Source organism: Pseudophryne corroboree, chromosome 3 (assembly GCF_028390025.1).
Source record: "Pseudophryne corroboree isolate aPseCor3 chromosome 3, aPseCor3.hap2, whole genome shotgun sequence".
NCBI lineage: Eukaryota > Metazoa > Chordata > Amphibia > Anura > Myobatrachidae > Pseudophryne > Pseudophryne corroboree.
Genome location: NC_086446.1, coordinates 402,368,967 through 402,382,659, shown reverse-complemented (window position 1 = coordinate 402,382,659; position 13,693 = coordinate 402,368,967). Strand labels below are relative to the sequence as shown.

General features: G+C 47.5%; 1 protein-coding gene across 4 annotated transcripts in view; it reads right to left on the bottom strand.

Moving 5' to 3' along the window:
- The window catches only part of LOC135055730 (protein MTSS 1-like), a 303,282-nt gene that overhangs the window by 192,639 nt on the left and 96,950 nt on the right, over positions 1 to 13,693 (bottom strand). The window lies entirely within an intron of this gene.

Genomic DNA, 13,693 nt, shown 5'->3' with positions numbered 1-13,693 from the left:
TATTATTGTCATAAGAAAAACATGGATGAGGCACACAGCAGCTTCAGATCCTGTACCATACGGATAAGATAGAGAGGCAGACAAATGTATGTACTTCTGTCATCATGTTGTAGCTTTAAACTTGAGCCACCAAACCAGCATGTGTAATCCATACAGAACATGAGAGAATTTCTTGAAAATGCTTCTCTGAATGGGCCCTGTGTTGTCTGGGGCCTTGGGACACACCTATTCACACTCCCTCAATACTAGTTTACATGTAGATGCCAAAATAGAAGACAACTGCTGGTGCCAGTTATCTCATAGTGGGAGAAAGGTTTTTCTATAATGAGCATCAATGTTTCAAAATATTTTCTTTGCGACAGTCCTTTAGGACTACTAAATTTACCACACACTATGGCAAAGTGTGCAATATGGGAAGGAAATACTAAGCAATAATGTAATCAAAATCAATAATATTACCGACCAAAAGCCTTAAGGGGTAATTCAGACCTGATCGCTAGGGTGCGTTTTTTGCATCCCTGCGATCAGGTAGTCGCCGCCTACAGGAGGAGTGCAGGTGTGCGTTCGCTTTTGTTGGAGACCTGCACAAACATCAGTTTGTGCAGTCACTACTGACCAGGACTTACTCAGCCGCTGCGCTGATTAGGGTCCGGAGCCGACGTCAGACACCCTCCCTCAAAACGCTGGGTCCCTCCTGCATTTTCCCGGACACTCCTATAAAACGGTCAGTTGGCACCCACAAACGGTCTCTTCCTGTCAAACACCTTACGATCGCTTTTTTTCGCACAACCCCATCGCTATGCACCGATGCAGTCGTCCAACGCGCCAGCGCATTGTGGTGCATACGCACGTGCAGTTCTGATCTGATTGCAGGCTGTGGGAAAACGCAGCCTAGCGACCAGGTCTGAATTGGCCCCTTAGAACACACTGCCACTATTATGCATATCGTTTTCAGTCTATGGACCCTATTCAGTAAGGACTGCAAATTCTGCTTTTTTAGCAGAATTTGCATTAATTTGTCTCGCATATTGGGGTCCGTCCATCGCAAGGCTAGGCCACACACTAACTGCGGTGTGATCCCAAACAGTCTGTGGCCCCAGAAAGTAGGGAAGCCTCCTGTAGACGCAGCCTGGCTGCGAGAGCAGGAAACCTGCCATCTTTTTGATCGGAGCGGCTGCGTGCGACGCCTTAGTCACGCCCATGCCACGCCCCTGTTCAGATGCCGCAGCCCCCGTTTCCCTGTGGCCGCCTCTACAACGCTCAGTCTTCAAAATGGAGCTTTGCCGCCCACCTCCCGCGCCACGAACGCCTCTGCATGATTGACAGGCAGAGGCGTTCGCATTTACTGCAGGTCCCATCCTGTAGGTTACTGCACGATGGGACCTGCGCATGCGCCTGCCGGGTGAAAGCAAAAATTCCGGTAGGATTGCTATTTGGGATCCAACCTGAATTAGGCCCCATGTTTGTACATCTTACAAACACACTAACAAGGCCTGAGTCAGGCTGGAAGAGCTCCCATCACCAACAAGCCGAATGGCCAGATCTCATGCAATTTAGCTACACGCAAATGTGCCCCTACCGGGCAGACCCAATAATATGACAATTGCACCTAGCTGCAGAATGGCCAATATAACACACACCTTGGATTGAGTATTAGTAAAATGAAACTGTGAAGACATATTGGGCATCACAGAAATCTTGTAGTTGATATGAAATAACACAACCAAACTATAGAATATATAAAGAAGAAGCAGGGCAGAGTGTCTAACACTTTGAGTGTACCTCGTATGCAAAGAAACAAAAAAGGGGGAAGTAATAAGTGTCATGAATCAAATATTTTAAAAAATGGACGAGATATCTCAATTTCACAATGGCCAGAAATAGAGTTATATGTGGAAAGGTGTTTCATACTAGTGAACAGAATTCACTATGCACTCGACCACAACTCAAATGATTTCACAGAGATTTTTTGGGTGGCATTTGCTCACACTAAGTACAGTAACTACAGCAACCAGACAATGTTGTGAAAACACTGCGTTACACAGATTGGGTTTGCCTCTCACCAGACTTCACCACATCCTGCTGTACAGCAAATGCAGTTTTTGTGAAGCTGTCATTGTGTCAGAGTAACTGCTGGGCTTACCCCTTTAACTTATAATGTCTACCAGACCGACAGACCAATTATCCGACATGCCGACAACATCCAATATTATTACCATACACAGGGTTGCTATATTTCCAGAAAACAAAAACGGAACACAGTCGCGGGCATTCCACCCGGCGCAGTCAACCCACACCGCACCCTATTACATAAACCTCATGATATACAAATACAATGTAGTGATAGCAAAATACAGGCTGTGGCCAATATTGGTGTTAGGGGTCTGGTATGTAATACCGGCGGTCAGGAGTCTGACGCAGGAATCCCGGTGACGAGCATAGAGAGTCTCCTTGTGGGGTCACTGCGCTCGCCACGCTTCCGATCACCACCCGAGTGGGAACTAGGGGCTTTGGTTAGTGTTCCGACTGGCCGCATTTCACGGTCTGTCGAGATTCCGGCGTCGGTCTCCTGACAGACAGTAAATTAACTGCATCCTGGTGTCACAGATGTGCTCTCCTACATCCAGCCTCAATACGCCATGCAGCACAAGATTAATCAGTAGATTGTGCTGATTAATTTGATATAGGACACTTGTATACTGCATGTGACAGTCTGTATACCAAGCAGAACAGAACTTGTGTAGCAGCCGCAGCTTTTTCCAATACATCGTACATCATAGCACTCCGTATTCAGGTTCAGAGACTCCGTCACACACAGATATACAAGTGTCATATCAAATTAATTAGCGCAGTCTCACTGGGCGTCCTAGTAGCATTGCTCTGCAACTAAGAAGCTTTTTCAACAAAAACAAAAGCCCATTTTGCGTGACTGCAGCAAAGATGTACGAGGACACATCTAATTACCAAGATGGTGATGGAAAAATGTGACATGATGGAGTTAATATTAATGTACTTTTTTGGCACAGAATAAAAAAAAAGAAAAAAAAGAAAAAAAAATGGAGCACTGTGGGCCTTGCATCCTACTGGTCCCTTCAGTGCACAAGAGAAAAACAGAAGAGTCTGCATTAGTTTCTACCAGTCTCTATTCCAGAGCTGCTATGGTGTGCGGTGTCCAACCTTTAATAGTCTGGAAGAAGGGTGGTTCACCTAGCGCTCAAATAGGGATTAGTATGACTAGTGTAATGTTTATAGAGGCAGTATAGGGGAGAGTCCTAAAATAGCACGCAACAGGCAGAGGGGAAGAAACTGCACAATCTTAATAACCAAATTAGATGACACACTGATTTTACTGGATGAATTTCAATACAAATATTCATACATTTCTGTCATACAATTCATGCAATAAAGTTTAGTTACATTATTATAGGCTAATACCCACATAACATCTATACAGAGGCACATGGCCTGGGGCAGGATCTATGCAGGGGGAGGCCAGGCCTGGGGCAGGATCTATGCAGGGGGAGGCCTGGCCTGGGGCAGGATCTATGCAGGGGGAGGCCAGGCCTGGGGCAGGATCTATGCAGGGGGAGGCCTGGCCTGGGGCAGGATCTATGCAGGGGGAGGCCTGGCCTGGGGCAGGATCTATGCAGGGGGAGGCCTGGCCTGGGGCAGGATCTATGCAGGGGGAGGCCTGGCCTGGGGCAGGATCTATGCAGGGGGAGGCCTGGCCTGGGGCAGGATCTATGCAGGGGGAGGCCTGGCCTGGGGCAGGATCTATGCAGGGGGAGGCCTGGCCTGGGGCAGGATCTATGCAGGGGGAGGCCTGGCCTGGGGCAGGATCTATGCAGGGGGAGGCCTGGCCTGGAGTTTGGAGGAAATAATAAGATTTTACTCACCGGTAAATCTATTTCTCGTAGTCCGTAGTGGATGCTGGGTACTCCGTAAGGACCATGGGGAATAGACGGGCTCCGCAGGAGACTGGGCACTCTAAAGAAAGATTTAGGTCTACCTGGTGTGCACTGGCTCCTCCCCCTATGACCCTCCTCCAAGCCTCAGTTAGGATACTGTGCCCGGAAGAGCTGACACAATAAGGAAAGATTTTGAATCCCGGGTAAGACTCATACCAGCCACACCAATCACACCATATAACTCGTGATAGGAACCCCGGTTAACAGTTTGATAACAATGGAGCCTCTGAACAGATGGCTCGCAATAACAACCCGATTTTTGTAACAATAACTATTTACAAGTATTGCAGACAATCCGCACTTGGGATGGGCGCCCAGCATCCACTACGGACTACGAGAAATAGATTTACCGGTGAGTAAAATCTTATTTTCTCTGACGTCCTAGTGGATGCTGGGTACTCCGTATGGACCATGGGGATTATACCAAAGCTCCCAAACGGGCGGGAGAGTGCGGATGACTCTGCAGCACCGAATGAGAGAACTCCAGGTTCTCCTCAGCCAGGGTATCAAATTTATAAAATTTTACAAACGTGTTTGCCCCTGACCAAGTAGCAGCTCGGCAAAGTTGTAAAGCCGAGACCCCTCGGGCAGCCGCCCAAGATGAGCCCACCTTCTTTGTGGAATGGGCTTTCACATTTTTAGGCTGCGGTAGTCCCACCGTAGAATGCGCCAGCTGAATAGTGCTACAAATCCAGCGCGCGATAGACTGCTTAGAAGCAGGTGCACCCAGCTTGTTGGGTGCATATAGAACAAACAGCGAGTCAGTTTTCCTGACTCCAGCCGTCCTGGAAACATAAATTTTCAGGGCCCTGACTACGTCCAGAAACTTGGAATCCTCCAAGTCCCTAGTAGCCGCAGGCACCACAATAGGTTGGTTCAAGTGAAAAGCTGACACCACCTTCGGGAGAAACTGAGGACGAGTCCTCAACTCTGCCCTATCCATATGGAAAATCAGATAGGGGCTTTTACAGGACAAAGCCGCCAATTCTGACACCAGTCTGGCTGAAGCCAGAGCCAACAACATAACCACTTTCCACGTGAGATATTTTAAATCCACAGTCTTAAGTGGCTCAAACCAATGTGATTTTAGAAATTCCAAGACCACATTGAGATCCCAAGGTGCCACTGGGGGCACAAAAGGAGGCTGAATATGCAGGACTCCCTTGACAAAAGCAAAAAAGGAAAGAGAGCGCAAATAGACTTGAATTATTCCATATTTATTATATCTAAAATTGCACATACACCAAAATTAGTTTAAACTATACCAATTGGCAACTGGATTTAAAACAACTTAGTACTTTAAAAATATATTTCATAGCATAGGATCCCTAACACTCGAATATCCTTATGGTTCCACTCAAGTAATACCCTACTGATTACCAGATAATTTTCACAGGTGTCCTTTAGTGAAATCAATGTAGAAAGAGTCCAAGAATGGTGAAAGACCCTTATTTATATCCACCAGTCACGTCCTGTGTGATAATACATGTATTTATACCGTAATCATGGTTATTGTTTCTTTTAAGAAAGAATTGAAACAGTTAATGTAGCAAATATACTGATGCTTCAGGTAGCTAAAAGTCAGTTTGTAAAGCAGGCTTTATCTCATATTGCAGCCTCTCTAGAGCGTCTCCGTCTGCTGAAATCGGTGGAATTCCTTCCCTCTGAAGAAACGACCAGCTTATAACGGTTGAGAAACGCGTCAGGGTGTTTTAGGATCCAAACACTCTTCACGGATTTGGTTGCCACCGATTTCAGCATCAATCACTTTATTGGACAGTCCGGTCCTGGGTCTGGAGCCACCTGCATTGGTCCCTTTGCAAAGCAGGGACCGTGGCTGCCGATCACGTGCCTGGAGCCAGCGGTCCAGTCGGGCACTGAGAGGTGAACACAGGCGCCGCAGCTACAATCACCTTGGACACGCCAGGCGGTGCGCGCAATCCCGGCGCCGTGGACCAAAACTCTCGGGAAGCGGTAAGCCTAACCGCTCTGAACACAATAAGTGATTAAGGTAGAGAGCGGCAGACGGAGACGCTCTAGAGAGGCTGCAATATGAGATAAAGCCTGCTTTACAAACTGACTTTTAGCTACCTGAAGCATCAGTATATTTGCTACATTAACTGTTTCAATTCTTTCTTAAAAGAAACAATAACCATGATTACGGTATAAATACATGTATTATCACACAGGACGTGACTGGTGGATATAAATAAGGGTCTTTCACCATTCTTGGACTCTTTCTACATTGATTTCACTAAAGGACACCTGTGAAAATTATCTGGTAATCAGTAGGGTATTACTTGAGTGGAACCATAAGGATATTCGAGTGTTAGGGATCCTATGCAATGAAATATATTTTTAAAGTACTAAGTTGTTTTAAATCTAGTTGCCAATTGGTATAGTTTAAACTAATTTTGGTGTATGTGCAATTTTAGATATAATAAATATGGAATAATTCAAGTCTATTTGCGCTCTCTTTCCTTTTTTGCTTGTTTACTCTATATAGGGACGCTAATACCCTATTCTGAGAGCAGCAAATAGCATCTCAACACAGGTTCTATCACAGGCGCCTTTCCTTTTTTAGTCCCTTGACAAAAGTCTCAACTTCAGGCAGTGAAGCCAGTTCTTTCTGGAAGAAAATCGACAGGGCCGAAATCTGGACCTTAATGGACCCCAATTTGAGGCCCAAAGTCACACCTGCTTGCAGGAAGTGTAAGAAACGACCCAGTTGAAATTCCTCCGTTGGGGCCTTCTTTGCCTCACACCAAGCAACATATTTCCGCCAAATGCGGTGATAATGCTTTGCGGTGACATCCTTCCTGGCTTTGATCAGGGTAGGGATGACTTCCTCCGGAATACCTTTTTCCTTCAGGATCCGGCGTTCAACCGCCATGCCGTCAAACGCAGCCGCGGTAAGTCTTGGAACAGACAGGGTCCCTGCTGCAAGCATCTCTCGAAGTTCCGGGTACCAAGTCCTTCTTGGCCAATCCAGAGCCACGAGAATAGTTCTCACTCCTCGCCTTCTTATTATTCTCAGTACCTTGGGTATGAGGGGCAGAGGAGGGAACACCTAAACCGACTGGTACACCCACGGTGTCACTAGAGCGCCCACAGTGATCGCCTGAGGGTCCCTTGACCTGGCGCAATAACTTTTTAGCTTTTTGTTTAGGCGGGACGCCATCATGTCCACCTGTGATTTTTCCCAACGGTTGACCAGCATTCGGAAAACTTCTGGATGAAGTCCCCATTCTCCCGGGTGGAGGTCGTGCCTGCTGAGGAAGTCTGCTTCCCAGTTGTCCACTCCCGGAATGAATACTGCTGTCAGTGCTAACACATGATTCTCTGCCCATCGGAGAATCCTTGTGGCTTCTGCCATTGCCCTCCTGCTTCTTGTGCCGCCCTGTCTGTTTACATGGGCGACCGCCGTGATGTTGTCTGACTGGATCAGCACCGGCCGGTTCTGAAGCAGGGGTCTTGCTTGACTTAGGGCATTGTAAATGGCCCTTAGCTCCAGAATATTTATGTGAAGTGAAATCTCCTGATTTGACCATAGTCCTTGAAAATTTCTTCCCTGTGTGACTGCCCCCCAGCCCCGAAGGCTGGCGTCCGTGGTCACCAGGACCCAGTCCTGTATTCCGAATCTGCGGCCCTCTAGTAGATGAGCCATCTGCAGCCACCACAGCAGTGACACCCTGGTTCTTGCCGATAGGGTTATCCGCTGTTTTATCTGGAGATGGGACCCGGACCATTTGTCCAACAGGTCCCACTGGAAAGTCCTTGCGTGGAACCTTCCGAATGGAATTGCCTCGTACGAAGCTACCATCTTTCCCAGGACTCGTGTGCATTGATGTACCGACACCTGTCCCGGTTTTAGGATGTCTCTGACTAGAGGTGACAACTCCTCGGCTTTTTCCACTGGAAGAAACACTCTTTTCTGGTCTGTGTCCAGAATCATTCCCAGGAACAGAAGACGTGTCGTCGGGACCAGCTGTGACTTTGGAATATTGAGAATCCAGCCGTGCTGTTGTAGCACGTCCCGAGCAAGTGCTACCCCTACTATCAACTGTTCCTTGGACCTCGCCTTTATCAGGAGATCGTCCAAGTACGGGATAATTGAAACTCCCTTCTTGCGAAGGAGTATCATCATTTCGGCCATTACCTTGGTAAAGACCCTCGGTGCAGTGGATAACCCAAACAGCAGCGTCTGGAACGGATAGTGACAGTCCTGTACCACAAATCTGAGGTACTCCTGGTGAGGAGGGTAAATGGGGACATGTAGGTACGCATCCTTGATGTCCAGGGAGACCATGTAGTCCCCCTCCTCCAGGCTCGCAATAACCGCCCTGAGCGATTCCATCTTGAACTTGAACCTTTTGATATAAGTGTTCAAGGATTTTAAATTTAAGATGGGTCTCACCGAACCGTCCGGTTCCGGTACCACAAACATTGTGGAATAGTAACCCTTTCCTTGCTGAAGGAGGGGTACCTTGACAATCACTTGCTGTGAATACAGTTTTTGAATAGCCACCAACACTGCCTCCCTGGCAGAGGGAGTTGCCGGTAAGGCAGATTTTAGGAAACGGCGGGGGGGAGACGTCTCGAATTCCAGTCTGTACCCCTGAAGTACTACTTGAAGGACCCAGGGATCCACCTGTGAGAGAGCCCACTGTGTGCTGAAATTTTTGAGACGGGCCCCCACCGTACCCGGGTCCGCCTGAGCAGCCCCAGCGTCATGCTGTGGACTTACCGGACGCAGGGGAGGACTTCTGTTCTTGGGAACTAGCTGTGTGTTGCAGCTTTTTTCCTCTACCTTTGCCTCTCGGCAGAAAGGATGAGCCTCTAGCCCTCTTGCTTTTCTGGGGCCGAAAGGACTGTACCTGATAATACGGTGCTTTCTTTTGCTGTGGGGCAGCCTGTGGCAAAAAGGTCGATTTCCCAGCAGTAGCTGTGGACACGAGGTCCGAAAGACCATCCCCAAACAGTTCCACCCCCTTATAGGGCAAAACCTCCATGTGCCGCTTTGAGTCGGCATCGCCAGCCCATTGCCGAGTCCATAACCCCCTTCTGGCGGCAATGGACATAGCGCTTATTCTTGATGCCAGCCGGCAAACATCCCTCTGTGCATCACGCATGTATAAGACTGCATCTTTTATATGCTCAATCGTCAGCAAAATATTGTCCCTATCCATGGTATCGATATTATCTGACAGGGAATCTGACCACGCAGCAGCAGCACTGCACATCCAAGCTGATGCAATCGCTGGTCGTAATATAATGCCCGTGTGTGTGTAAATAGAAAGCAGGAGGCTACCCTAAAAGCTATCAGCAGGTTCCTTCAGGGTGGCCGTATCCGGAGACGGTAGTGCCACCTTCTTTGATAAGCGCGTCAGCGCCTTATCTACCCTAGGGGGTGTTTCCCAACGTGACCTATCCTCTAACGGGAAAGGGTACGCTGCCAATAATCGTTTTGAAATTATCAATTTCTTATCAGGGGAAGTCCACGCTTCCTCACACACCTCATTTAATTCCTCAGATGCAGGAAAAACTACTGGTAGTTTTTTCTCACCAAACATAATACCCTTTTTTGTGGTACCTGGGGTATTATCAGAAATGCGTAAAACATTTTTCATTGCCTCAATCATGTAACGGGTGGACCTATTGGAGGGTACACTTGTCTCATCATCGTCGACACTGGAGTCGGTATCCGTGTCGACGTCTGTATCTGTCACCTGAGTTAGCGGGCGTTTTAAAGCCCCTGATGACATTTGAGACGCTGGAACAGGCACAAGCTGTGTAGCCGGCTGTCCTATGTCATCAAACCTTTTGTGTAAGGAGTTGACACTTTCACGCAATTCCTTCCATAAGTCCAGCCACACAGGTGTCGACCCCGCAGGGGGTGACATCACATTCACAGGCATTTGCTCCGCCTCCACATAATTTTCCTCCTCATATATGTCGACACAGCAGTACCGACACACAGCAGACACACAGGGAATGCTCTTACAGAGGACAGGACCCCACAAAGCCCTTTGGGGAGACAGAGGGAGAGTATGCCAGCACACACCAGAGCGCTATATATCACAGGGATATCACCTATAGAAGTGTGTTTTCCCTTTATAGCTGCATAAATATAGTTATACTGCGCCTAATTTGTGCCCCCCCTCTCTTTTTTACCCTTTTCTGTAGTGCAGGACTGCAGGGGAGAGCCAGGGAGCTTCCTTCCAGCGAAGCTGTGAGGGAAAAATGGCGCCAGTGTGCTGAGGGAGATGGCTCCGCCCCTTTTTCGGCGGGCTTTCTCCCGCTAATGTAAAACTTCTGGCAGGGGTTAAAAAGCACCTATTTAGCCCCTGGGGCTATATATGGTGCCAGTTTGCCAGCCATGGTGTTAGTATTGCTGCTCAGGGCGCGGCGCCCCCCCCCCCTGCACCCATCAGTGACCGCAGTGTGTGGTGTGCATGAGGAGCAATGGCGCACAGCTGCAGTGCTGTGCGCTACCTTGGAGAAGACAAAAGTCTTCAGCCGCCGATTTTCTGGACCACCTTCTTGCTTCTGGCTCTGTAAGGGGGACGGCGGCGCGGCTCCGGGAACGGACGACGAGGTCGGGTCCTGTGTTCGATCCCTCTGGAGCTAATGGTGTCCAGTAGCCTAAGAAGCCCAAGCTACCACCACTTAGGTAGGTTCGCTTCTTCTCCCCTTAGTCCCTCGCTGCAGTGAGCCTGTTGCCAGCAGGTCTCACTGAAAATAAAAAACCTAAACTATACTTTCTTTCTAGGAGCTCAGGAGAGCCCCTAGTGTGCATCCAGCTCGGCCGGGCACAGAAATCTAACAGAGGCTTGGAGGAGGGTCATAGGGGGAGGAGCCAGTGCACTGCACACCAGGTAGACCTAAATCTTTCTTTAGAGTGCCCAGTCTCCTGCGGAGCCCGTCTATTCCCCATGGTCCTTACGGAGTACCCAGCATCCACTAGGACGTCAGAGAAATTTTTTAAAGGGCTAAACATGCTTCCTGCCAGTCAGGCACTCTGCCTCCACCAGGCCTTGCATTCTTTAGCATTTTATAGCCCCCCTGAAAAATGTCCAGCAGAATGTCCAAGAACCACAGATGACAGCTTTGTTTCACAGGGGACTCTGTAACCCAGTAACATGCGCCCTAGTATCAGTGTAAGTGTGGTATATAAGGGGGATGCGGTTAATTTACCAGCTGTCGGGATCCCGGCAGTCAGGATACAGACGTCGGGATTTCCTTATGTGGATTCATACTGAATCCACATAAGGGTCACAGGAAGGATAATACTAATGCCGCAGCCGGAGAGGAGAATGACAGTGAAACGCAACACTTCACAGACACTGCAGATAGACCAGCACTAGTCAACACAGGACTGCACTCCACCCCTTCCTTCCCCCGGGGTATCAATATTGGCTGTGCACAGGGCACTCTCTCCAACTCTGGTGACAGCTCCAGGTGTCCAAGCCCAGCGGCGACCCCGTCCCAGATAACAAGCCACGGTGGGTTCCAAATCTCCTGTGCCCGACGTCACATCTACATCACTATCGATTGGTAAAATCCGTCTGTGTCCTCCTATCATCCCTGTGCCAGAGTTCTGCAAGTACCAGGCTACCTAGTAATATTGTCCGCAGCCACACACAAATGGCCTGAAGCAGAGCACAGTACTCAGCCTCGGGGAGCAGGACACATGATAGGATGTAACAGTGCACAGGGTCACATGCATGTCACTACACGTCAGGAGAGCGGAGTGTGCAAAGTGTATGCCCCTCCAAAACGTGGACACTAGGTCGTCCCGAACACAATGTTTAGGATGCACGAACGGATTCCAGGATGATCCCAGTAAATCGGACGTACAGCATACCTAGCCATACACATTTAGACTATGGCAATGACACTTTGTGGGTCAGACAGACACTGCTTGGTCGCGGCCTTATACTGTTCAATTATCAACACAATCAGCTGATTGGGCCAATAATAGAACAGTGTATGCCCGCATAAGACTGTATTGCAAGATGCACCGTCATGAAGGGGCCACCTACTTCCATTGCTCCATGGTCCACTTCAGCTGCTCACATATGACGGGTGTCAGCATGGGCACTCTGCCTAGTCTGCCGCTCAACATGACACCTTTCTATCATAGCCACAATTTACTTTTTCAGTAATTTGTGTTTTCGCTCTTCTGTGGGATAGAACCAGACAGACAAGTTTTCGCTTCCCATGTGAATTAATGAGCCTTGGGCACCCATGACCCTGTCAGTTGTTGTCTGTACTTTGGTAGGCACTAAACCAGAACACCCTACAAGACCTGCGGTTTTGGAAATGCCCTGAACCAGTTTTCTAGCCATCGCAATTTGGCCCTTATCAAAGTTGCTCAGATCTTTACACATGGCCATTTTTCCTGCTTCCAACACAACAACTTTAAGAACGGAAAGTTAACATACCCCACCCCATTACAGGTGCCACTTTGACAAGATAATCAATGTTGCTCACTTCATCTGTCAGTGGTTCTACGGTTATGGCTGAACAGGGGGTTTGTGAGATACACACATATATATATATATATATATATATATATATATATATATATATATATATATATAATACATACACACACAGCGGATACATACCCACACTAAATGGGCAACACAGTGTTTAAATCAGTACCTTCCCATTACAAGCAGCCACTGCAATTCAAATAAAACAATGCAGAGGAGTGGCACTGCGGGCACTATTGAATACGCAGATAGTCACTTTATTTATATATCTATATAAAATAATACATACATAGAGTGTTCATGATAAATAATACCCCTTTTACACTGCAGCTTGTACCCGGTAATTTGCCGTTTTTACTGGCTTCCTAAACGGTTCGAGCTGCGATGTGAAAGGGTCACCTTCAATTTACCGTTTACAAAATACCGGTATTTTGTAACGGTAAAAAAAAAAGCAGGGTCCTACTCGTTTCAGACCCGTTTAATTGTGCAGTGTGAAAGGGTCTGAAACGGTATCTTAGACCGGATCTGAGGGTGGCTGCTACTACCTGCTGAGCTGGATACCTTGGTTTTAAATGCTGTTTTAACTACGTTTGTTTGTAAGTGCACTGATGTATTAAATTTTTAACATGTTAAAAGGATTATTGCACTAGCTCTTCTTTATGTGCCTTAACCTCAAAACACATACTATGTGGAGGTAGTCACATCTATTTTTTAGATTTATACATCGACCCTTGCCCAGACATCCTCAATTGGCTGATGAGCGGTTTGCCGTGTGGGATCATGAAACATGCTGTTTATTAACATACGTTTGTAAGTGCATTGATTTATTCAGAGAATCACCTTGTAAAAGGATTACTGCACTATCTTTTGTATTCTTTGTGTCCTACCTCAAACACATGGCATGTGGAGGTAGTCACACTGTGTTTTTCTAGATTCCCATTAAGAAAGGTGAAATAAGAAAATTTGAGTCTAGATCACAAGTCTGCCCTCTCTGGAAATAGTGGGGTGATTATACATATATTTTTAAGCTCCTATTGTGGTCTACTATTTTAACCTCTGAGCGCCTTGTGTATGCGTACTTTTCTATTTTCTAAGCCCCAGAAGGTGATAGGCTGTCTCCATGTGTGATCTCACCAGGCAGAAGCAGGAAATAAACATTTAAAATGACAACCACTGTTTTGTATGGGTGAAACGGGTTCAGTGTGAAAGGTAATGAAATGGTAA